The sequence below is a fragment of the Mytilus edulis genome, chromosome 4 (genome assembly GCF_963676685.1).
Source record: "Mytilus edulis chromosome 4, xbMytEdul2.2, whole genome shotgun sequence".
NCBI lineage: Eukaryota > Metazoa > Mollusca > Bivalvia > Mytilida > Mytilidae > Mytilus > Mytilus edulis.
In genome coordinates, this window is record NC_092347.1 from 63,129,606 (window position 1) to 63,140,545 (window position 10,940).

A 10,940-nucleotide genomic window follows, 5' to 3' on the forward strand; every position below is an offset into this window, starting at 1 on the left:
AAGGGGAGATAATCAATCCAAATGACTTCATAGGGGGTGACAATAAAGATTTGTTTTATACTGTCAGTTTTGAGGTAATGGTAGGTTATACTTTGTGTATAATGTTTTAAGGGGAGATAATCAATTCAAATGACTTCATAGGGAGTGACAGTAAAGATTTGTTTTATACTGTCAGTTTTGAGGTAATGGTAGGTTATTCTTTGTATATGTATAATGTTTTGAGGGGAGATTATCAATCCAAATGACTTCATAGGGGGTGACAATAAAGATTTGTTTTATACTGTCAGTTTTGAGGTAATGGTAGGTTATTCTTTGTGTATGTATAATGTTTTAAGGGGAGATAATCAATCCAAATGACTTCATTAGGGGTGACAATAAAGAATTGTTTTATACTGTCAGTTTTGAGGTAATGGTAGGTTATACTTTGTGTATAATGTTTTAAGGGGAGATAATCAATCCAAATGACTTTATAGGGGGTGACAATAAAGATTTGTTTTATACTGTCAGTTTTGAGGTAATGGTAGGTTATTCTTTGTGTATGTATAATGTTTTAAGGGGAGATAATCAATCCAAATGACTTCATAGGGGGTGGCAATAAAGATTTGTTTTATACTGTCAGTTTTGAGGTAATGAGAGGTCATACTTTATGTATAATGTTTTAAGGGGAGATAATCAATCCAAATGACTTCATAGGGGGTGACAATAAAGATTTGTTTTATACTGTCAGTTTTGAGGTAATGGTAGGTTATACTTTGTTTATAATGTGTTAAGGGGAGATAATCAATCCAAATGACTTCATAGGGGGTGACAATAAAGATTTGTTTGATACTGTCAGTTTTGAGGTTATGGTAGCTTATTCTTTGTGTATGTATAATGTTTTAAGGGGGAGATAATCAATCCAAATGACTTCATAGGGAGTGACAATAAAGATTTGTTTTATACTGTCAGTTTTGAGGTAATGGTAGGTTATTCTTTGTGTATAATGTTTTAAGGGGAGATAATCAATCCAAATGACTTCATAGGGGTGAACAATAAAGATTTGTTTTATACTGTCAGTTTTGAGGTAATGGTAGGTTATTCTTTGTGTATGTATAATGTTTTAAGGGGAGATAATCAATCCAAATGACTTCATAGGGGGTGACAATAAAGATTTGTTTTATACTGTAAGTTTTGAGGTAATGGTAGGTTATACTTTGTGTATAATGTTTTAAGGGGAGATAATCAATCCAAATGACTTCATAGGGGGTGAACAATAAAGATTTGTTTTTTACTGTAATATGTTATACAGTCGATTCCACTTAATTGCATACCGCTTAATAGCATAATTCGGTTAATTGCATAGTTTTCTCCTGCACAAAACCATTTCCCATTCATCTAATGTTAAATTGTCCGGTTATATGCATAGCTCTACAAGTGGCCTTTCGGTTTATTGCATAGAAAATTATTGCCGTCTAGATATGCTTAGTTAAACTGACGAGATTTTTGACCGGAAACGGTCATTTGGTAAGTATATTTTTCTTGAATGCATCCTTATTTTCGTTATTATTTCATATTTACTTTTGTGTTATTGAAATAAAGTTTTAAAACAATTTCTTTTGTGTTTATATTATGAAATTTGATTTAAAAATAAACCTCGATGTCTACACAGGTAAAGTTTCCCATGTTCTATTTTAAGCCTTGAGGTCATAAAAATGTCAAACAGATAATTGTTGTAAAAACACTGACCATTCTACTTCAAAGGGTGTTAATAATTGATTGGATTTAAACAATTGTCCATAGATTACATTTGGGGTTAATTTTTAAAACAAAAACTCCTGCTAATTATCGATCATAACCAATGTGAACTCTATTGGGCTTGGGGTGATCTGTATTAATGTTAATATTATAGGGCATTTACATATGGTTAAAGAATTTTATACATCAATCATTTGTTTTTAATATTTTATGAAAAGAGCATTTACTTTTAATTATTATATTTTCTCACTTTCAACACTTTTGTCAAGCAATTAACCCGTACAGGGCCCCACCTTTACTGCTTTGCATATACGAAACTAACAAGTTGTTACTTCAGTGCCCAACTGCATATCAACAGCAATTCTTTACACATCTATTGTTAAAATAATTATAAACTGTGAAGTATTGTTTAAAAGTTTATTTTAATCAAAGCCTAACAATGTACATTGTACATATGGGTCATAGAAACAAATCTATTTTTAGAACAGTTTATTTTCGTATCCCAGGTAAAGGAAAGTCTGAATGCAAATAAACTAAAACTAAATGTGTTTATAATCTTTATTTAAAGAAACAAAATAAAATAACACATATGACACTAGAGTAGACATAAAAATTTTATTAGAATAAATCAACATTCAGTATATTGTATGTGGATTACAGACGTTCATCTTTCTTCAGGGATTTCTTTTACTGATCTGTTCTATCAATGTTATTTGACTCTGTCATTTGGCATTTCGGATATAAGCATACTCCGCTTTATTGCATAATTTTGTCTGACAAATAGGCTATGCAAATAACCGGAATCTACTGTACTGTGTGTATAATGTTTTAACGGGAGATAATCAATCCAAATGACTTCATAGGGGGTGACAATAAAGATTTGTTTTATACTGTCAGTTTTGAGGTTATGGTAGGCTATTTTTTGTGTATGTATAATGTTTTAAGGGGAGATAATCAATCCAAATGACTTCATAGGCGGTGAACATTAAAGATTTGTTTTATACTGTAATATGTTATACTGTGTGTATAATGTTTTAAGGGGAGATAATCAATCCAAATGACTTCATAGGGGGTGACAATAAAGATTTGTTTTATACTGTAAGTTTTGAGGTAATGGTAGGTTATACTTTGTGTATAATGTTTTAAGGGGAGATAATCAATCCAAATGACTTCATAGGGGGTGGCAATAAAGATTTGTTTGATACTGTAATGTTTGAGGTAATGATAGTTTATACTTTGTGTATAATGTTTAAAGGGGAGATAATCAATCCAAATGACTTCATAGGGGGTGACAATAAAGATTTGTTTTATACTGTCAGTTTTGAGGTAATGGTAGGTTATACTTTGTTTATAAGGTGTTAAGGGGAGATAATCAATCCAAATGACTTCATAGGGGGTGACAATAAAGATTTGTTTGATACTGTCAGTTTTGAGGTAATGGTAGGTTATTCTTTGTGTATGTATAATGTTTTAAGTGGGAGATAATCAATCCAAATGACTTCATAGGGAGTGACAATAAAGATTTGTTTTATACTGTCAGTTTTGAGGTAATGGTAGGTTATTCTTTGTGTATCATGTTTTAAGGGGAGATAATCAATCCAAAGGACTTCATAGGGGGTGACAATAAAGATTTCTTTTATACTGTCAGTTTTGAGGTGATGGTAGGTTATTCTTTGTGTATGTATGTTTTAAGGGGAGATAATCAATCCAAATGACTTCATAGGGGGTGACAATAAAGATTTGTTTGATACCGTCAGTTTTGAGGTAATGGTAGGTTATTCTTTGTGTATGTATAATGTTTTAAAGGGAGATAATCAATCCAAATGACTTCATAGGGGGTGACAATAAAGATTTGTTTTATACTGTCAGTTTTGAGGTAATGGTAGGTTATTCTTTGTGTATGTTAATGTTTTAAGGGGAGATAATCAATCCAAATGACTTCATAGGGGGTGACAAGAAAGATTTGTTTTATACTGTCAGTTTTGAGGTAATGGTAGGTTATTCTTTATGTATAATGTTTTAACGGGAGATAATCAATCCAAATGACTTCATAGGGAGTGACAATAAAGATTTATTTGATACTGTCAATTTTGAGGTAATGGTAGGATATACTTTGTGTATGTATAATGTTTTAAGGGGAGATAATCAATCCAAATGACTTCATAGGGGGTGACAATAAAGATTTGTTTTATACTGTCAGTTTTGAGGTAATGGTAGGTTATACTTTGTGTATAATGTTTTAAGGGGAGATAATGACTTCATAGGGGTTGACAATAAAGATTTGTTTTATACTGTCAGTTTTGAGGTAATTGTAGGTTATACTTTGTGTATGTATAATGTTTTAAGGGGAGATAATCAATCCAAATGACTTCATAGGAGGTGACAATTAAGATTTCTTTTATACTGTCAGTTTTGAGGTAATGGTAGGTTATTCTTTGTGTATGTATAATGTTTTAAGGGGAGATAATCAATCCAAATGACTTCATAGGGGGTGACGATAAAGATTTGTTTGATACCGTCAGTTTTGAGGTAATGGTAGGTTATTCTTTGTGTATGTATAATGTTTTAAGGGGAGATAATCAATCCAAATGACGTCATAGGGGGTGACAATAAAGATTTGTTTTATACTGTCAGTTTTGAGGTAATGGTAGGTTATTCTTTGTGTATGTATAATGTTTTAAGGGGAGATAATCAATCCAAATGACTTCATAGGGGGTGACAATAAAGATTTGTTGTATACTGTCAGTTTTGAGGTAATGGTAGGTTATTCTTTATGTATAATGTTTTAAGGGGAGATAATCAATCCAAATGACTTCATAGGGGGTGACAATAAAGATTTATTTGATACTGTCAGTTTTGAGGTAATGGTAGGATATACTTTGTGTATGTATAATGTTTTAAGGGGAGATAATCAATCCAAATGACTTCATAGGGAGTGACAATAAAGATTTGTTTTATACTGTCAGTTTTGAGGTAATGGTAGGTTATACTTTGTGTATAATGTTTAAAGGGGAGATAATCAATCCAAATGACTTCATAGGGGGTGACAATAAAGATTTGTTTTATACTGTCAGTTTATAGGTAATGGTAGGTTATACTTTGTGTATAATGTTTTAAGGGGAGATAATCAATTCAAATGACTTCATAGGGGGTGACAATAAAGATTTGTTTTATACTGTCAGTTTTGAGGTAATGGTAGGTTATTCTTTGTGTATGTATAATGTTTTAAGGGGAGATAATCAATCCAAATGAATTCATAGGGGGTGGCAATAAAGATTTGTTTTATACTGTCAGTTTTGAGGTAATGGTAGGTTATTCTTTGTGTATAATGTTTTAAGGGGAGATAATCAAATCAAATGACTTCATAGGGGGTGACAATAAAGATTTGTTTTATACTGTCAGTTTTGAGGTAATTGTAGGTTATACTTTGTGTATAATGTTTAAAGGGGAGATAATCAATCCACATGACTTCATAGGGGGTGACAATAAAGATTTGTTTTATACTGTCAGTTTTGAGGTAATGGTAGGTTATACTTTGTGTATAGTGTTTTAAGGGGAGATTATCAATCCAAATGACTTCATAGGGGGTGACAATAAAGATTTGTTTTATACTGTCAGTTTTGAGGTAATGGTAGGTTATTCTTTGTGTATGTATAATGTTTTAAGGGGAGATAATCAATCCAAATGACTTCATAGGGGGTGACAATAAAGATTTGTTTTATACTGTCAGTTTGAGGTAATGGTAGGTTATACTTTGTGTATAATGTTTTAAGGGGAGATAATCAATCCAAAGGACTTCATAGGGGTGACAAAAAAGATTTGTTTTATACTGTCAGTTTTGAGGTTATGATAGGTTATTCTTTTTGTATGTATAATGTTTTAAGGGGAGATAATCAACCCAAATGACTTCATAGGGGTGACAATATACAATTATGGCCCGTTGAAGAGGTGAATATCCAAAATTGTCAACACGAGAAGGTTATTTCATTGAGGGCGCAGCCTGAAGTGAAATAACTTTTGAGGGTTGACAATTTTGGATATTAATCGATTCTAAGGAGTCACAATTGTTTTATTATACCGAACTAACAGTGGAAGTGCATTTCGAACACAGACTGACGTATGAAAATACATTTGTGTTCGATTTTCTCGAATATACAACAAAAGTAGAATCTTTTTGTAAAATATTGATGGCCCTGAAAAGGACCGTTTATAAGAGACATCATCGGCTGCTGCCGCTCTCAGCTCTATCTATGTCCAATGCTGTATTTCCTCGTCTCTCGATGGGCTTCCAGTGTTACGTGAACGCTGCCATTTTGTTTATTGAAGTTTGTGACATCATTTTTATGGGAGGTAACTCAAGTACAAATAAACAAACTCAAAAGGTTATTCACCGGTGAAAAATAGGGTTATTCACCGCTGGTGTAAATTCTTTAGGGTTATTCGTCCTTCCTTCGATTGAGTGAAAATTAACTGAATTATTCCATGTCACGTGATTACGTTTCACCCAATTGAATTGTTTGAAATATACGTAAGGTATAATAATAAAGATTTGTTTTATACTGTCAGTTTTGAGGTAATGGTAGGTTATTCTTTGTGTATGTATAATGTTTTAAGGGGAGTTAATCAATCCAAATGACTTCATAGGGGGTGACAATAAAGATTTGTTGTATACTGTCAGTTTTGAGGTAATGGTAGGTTATTCTTTGTGTATAATATTTTAAGGGGAGATAATCAATCCAAATGACTTCATAGGGGGTGACAATAAAGATTTATTTGATACTGTCAGTTTTGAGGTAATGGTAGGATATACTTTGTGTATGTATAATGTTTTAAGGGGAGATAATCAATCCAAATGACTTCATAGGGAGTGACAATAAAGATTTGTTTTATACTGTCAGTTTTGAGGTAATGGTAGGTTATACTTTGTGTATAATGTTTAAAGGGGAGATAATCAATCCAAATGACTTCATAGGGGGTGACAATAAAGATTTGTTTTATACTGTCAGTTTATAGGTAATGGTAGGTTATACTTTGTGTATAATGTTTAAAGGGGAGATAATCAATCCACATGACTTCATAGGGAGTGACAATAAAGATTTGTTTTATACTGTCAGTTTTGAGGTAATGGTAGGTTATACTTTGTGTATAGTGTTTTAAGGGGAGATTATCAATCCAAATGACTTCATAGGGGGTGACAATAAAGATTTGTTTTATACTGTCAGTTTTGAGGTAATGGTAGGTTATTCTTTGTGTATGTATAATGTTTTAAGGGGAGATAATCAATGCAAATGACTTCATAGGGGGTGACAATAAAGATTTGTTTTATACTGTCAGTTTGAGGTAATGGTAGGTTATTCTTTGTGTATAATGTTTTAAGGGGAGATAATCAATCCAAATGAATTCATAGGGGGTGACAATAAAGATTTGTTTTATACTGTCAGTTTTGAGGTAATGGTAGGTTATTCTTTGTGTATAATGTTTTAAGGGGAGATAATCAATCCAAATGACTTCATAGGGGTGACCAATAAAGATTTGTTTTATACTGTCAGTTTTGAGGTAATGGTAGGTTATTCTTTGTGTATGTATAATGTTTTAAGGGGAGATAATCAATCCAAATGACTTCATAAGGGGTGACAATAAAGATTTGTTTCATACTGTCAGTTTTGAGGTAATGGTAGGTTTTTCTTTGTGTATAATGTTTTAAGGGGAGATAATCAATCTAAATGACTTCATAGGGGGTGAACAATAAATATTTGTTTTATACTGTCAGTTTTGAGGTAATGGTAGGTTATACTTTGTGTATAATGTTTTAAGGGGAGATAATCAATCCAAATGACTTCATAGGGGGTGACAATAAAGATTTGTTGTATACTGTCAGTTTTGAGGTAATGGTAGGTTATTCTTTGTGTATGTATAATGTTTTAAGGGGAGATAATCAATCCAAATGACTTCATAGGGGGTGACAATAAAAATTTGTTTTATGCTGTCAGTTTTGAGGTAATGGTAGGTTATTCTTTGTGTATAATGTTTTAAGGGGAGATAATCAAATCAAATGACTTCATAGGGAGTGACAATAAAGATTTGTTTTATACTGTCAGTTTTGAGGTAATTGTAGGTTATACTTTGTGTATAATGTTTAAAGGGGAGATAATCAATCCACATGACTTCATAGGGGGTGACAATAAAGATTTGTTTTATACTGTCAGTTTTGAGGTAATGGAAGGTTATTCTTTGTGTATGTATAATGTTTTAAGGGGAGATAATCAATCCAAATGACTTCATAGGGGGTGACAATAAAGATTTGTTTTATACTGTCAGTTTGAGGTAATGGTAGGTTATACTTTGTGTATAATGTTTTAAGGGGAGATAATCAATCCAAAGGACTTCATAGGGGGTGACAAAAAAGATTTGTTTTATACTGTCAGTTTTGAGGTTATGATAGGTTATTCTTTTTGTATGTATAATGTTTTAAGGGGAGATAATCAACCCAAATGACTTCATAGGGGGTGACAATATACAATTATGGCCCGTTGAAGAGGTGAATATCCAAAATTGTCAACACGAGAAGGTTATTTCATTGAGGGCGCAGCCTGAAGTGAAATAACTTTTGAGGGTTGACAATTTTGGATATTGATCGATTCTAAGGAGTCACAATTGTTTTATTATACCGAACTAACAGTGGAAGTGCATTTCGAACACAGACTGACGTATGAAAATACATTTGTGTTCGATTTTCTCGAATATACAACAAAAGTAGAATCTTTTTGTAAAATATTGATGGCCCTGAAAAGGACCGTTTATAAGAGACATCATCGGCTGCTGCCGCTCTCAGCTCTATCTATGTCCAATGCTGTATTTCCTCGTCTCTCGATGGGCTTCCAGTGTTACGTGAACGCTGCCATTTTGTTTATTTAAGTTTTTGACATCATTTTTATGGGAGGTAACTGAAGTACAAATAAACAAACTCAAAAGGTTATTCGTCTGTGAATATTAGGGTTATTCACCGCTGGTGTAAATTCTTTAGGGTTATTCGTCCTTCCTTCGATTGAGTGAAAATTAACTGAATTATTCCATGTCACGTGATTACGTTTCACCCAATTGAATTGTTTGAAATATACGTAAGGTATAATAATAAAGATTTGTTTTATACTGTCAGTTTTGAGGTAATGGTAGGTTATTCTTTGTGTATGTATAATGTTTTAAGGGGAGTTAATCAATCCAAATGACTTCATAGGGGGTGACAATAAAGATTTGTTGTATACTGTCAGGTTTGAGGTAATGGTAGGTTATTCTTTGTGTATGTATAATGTTTTAAGGGGAGATAATCAATCCAAATGACTTCATAGGGGGTGACAATAAAGATTTGTTTTATACTGTCAGTTTTGAGGTAATGGTAGGTTATTCTTTGTGTATGTATAATGTTTTAAGGGGAGATAATCAATCAAAATGACTTTATAGGGGGTGACAATAAAGATTTGTTTTATATTGTCAGTTTTGAGGTAATGGTAGGTTATTCTTTGTGTATGTATAATGTTTTAAGGGGAGATAATCAATCCAAATGACTTCATAGGGGGTGACAATAAAGATTTGTTTTATACTGGCAGTTTTGAGGTAATGAGAGGTTATACTTTATGTATAATGTTTTAAGGGGAGATAATCGGTCCAAATGACTTCATAGGGGGTGACAATAAAGATTTGTTTTATACTGTCAGTTTTGAGGTAACGGTAGGTTATTCTTTGTGTATGTATAATGTTTTAAGGAGAGATAATCAATCCAAATGACTTCATAGGGGGTGACAATAAAGATTTGTTTTATACTGTCAGTTTTCAGGTTATGGTAGGTTATTCTTTGTGTATGTATAATGTCTTAAGGGGAGATAATGAATCCAAATGACTTCATAGGGGGTGACAATAAAGATTTGTTTTATACTGTCAGTTTTGAGGTAATGGTAGGTTATTCTTTGTGTATGTATAATGTTTTAAGGGGAGATAATCAATCCAAATGACTTCATAGGGGGTGACAATAAAGATTTGTTTTATACTGTCAGTTTTGAGGTAATGGTAGGTTATTCTTTATGTATAATGTTTTAACGGGAGATACTCAATCCAAATGACTTCATAGGGAGTGACAACAAAGATTTGTTTGATACTGTAAGTTTTGAGGTTATGGTAGGTTATTCTTTGTGTATGTATAATGTTTTAAGGGGAGATAATCAATCCAAATGACTTCATAGGGGGTGACAATAAAGATTTTTTTGATACTGTCAATTTTGAGGTAATGGTAGGATATACTTTGTGTATGTATAATGTTTTGAGGGGAGATAATCAATCCAAATGACTTCATAGGGAGTGACAATAAAGATTTGTTTTATACCGTCAGTTTTGAGGTAATGGTAGGTTATACTTTGTGTATAATGTTTTAAGGGGAGATAATCAATCCAAATGACTTCATAGGGGGTGACAATAAAGATGTTTTATACTGTCAGTTTTGAGGTAATGGTAGGTTATTCTTTGTGTATGTATAATGTTTTAAGGGGAGATAATCAATCCAAATTACTTCATAGGGGGTGACAATAAAGATTTCTTTTATACTGTCAGTTTTGAGGTAATGGTAGGTTATTCTTTGTGTATGTATAATGTTTTAAGGGAAGATAATCAATCCAAATGACTTCATAGGGGTTGACAATAAAGATTTGTTTGATACCGTCAGTTTTGAGGTAATGGTAGGTTATTCTTTGTGTATGTATAATGTTTTAAGGGGAGATAATCAATCCAAATGACTTCATAGGGGGTGACAATAAAGATTTGTTTTATACTGTCAGTTTTGAGGTAATGGTAGGTTATTCTTTATGTATAATGTTTTAAGGGGAGATAATCAATCCAAATGACTTCATAGGGGGTGACAATAAAGATTTATTTGATACTGTCAGTTTTGAGGTAATGGTAGGTTATACTTTGTGTATGTATAATGCTTTGAAGGGAGATAATCAATCCAAATGACTTCATAGGGAGTGACAATAAAGATTTGTTTTATACTGTCAATTTTGAGGTAATGGTAGGTTATACTTTGTGTATAATGTTTTAAGGGGAGATAATCAATCCAAATGACTTCATAGGGGGCGACAATAAAGATTTGTTTTATACTGTCAGTTTTGAGGTAATGGTAGGTGATACTTTGTGTATGTATAATGTTTTAAGGGGAGATA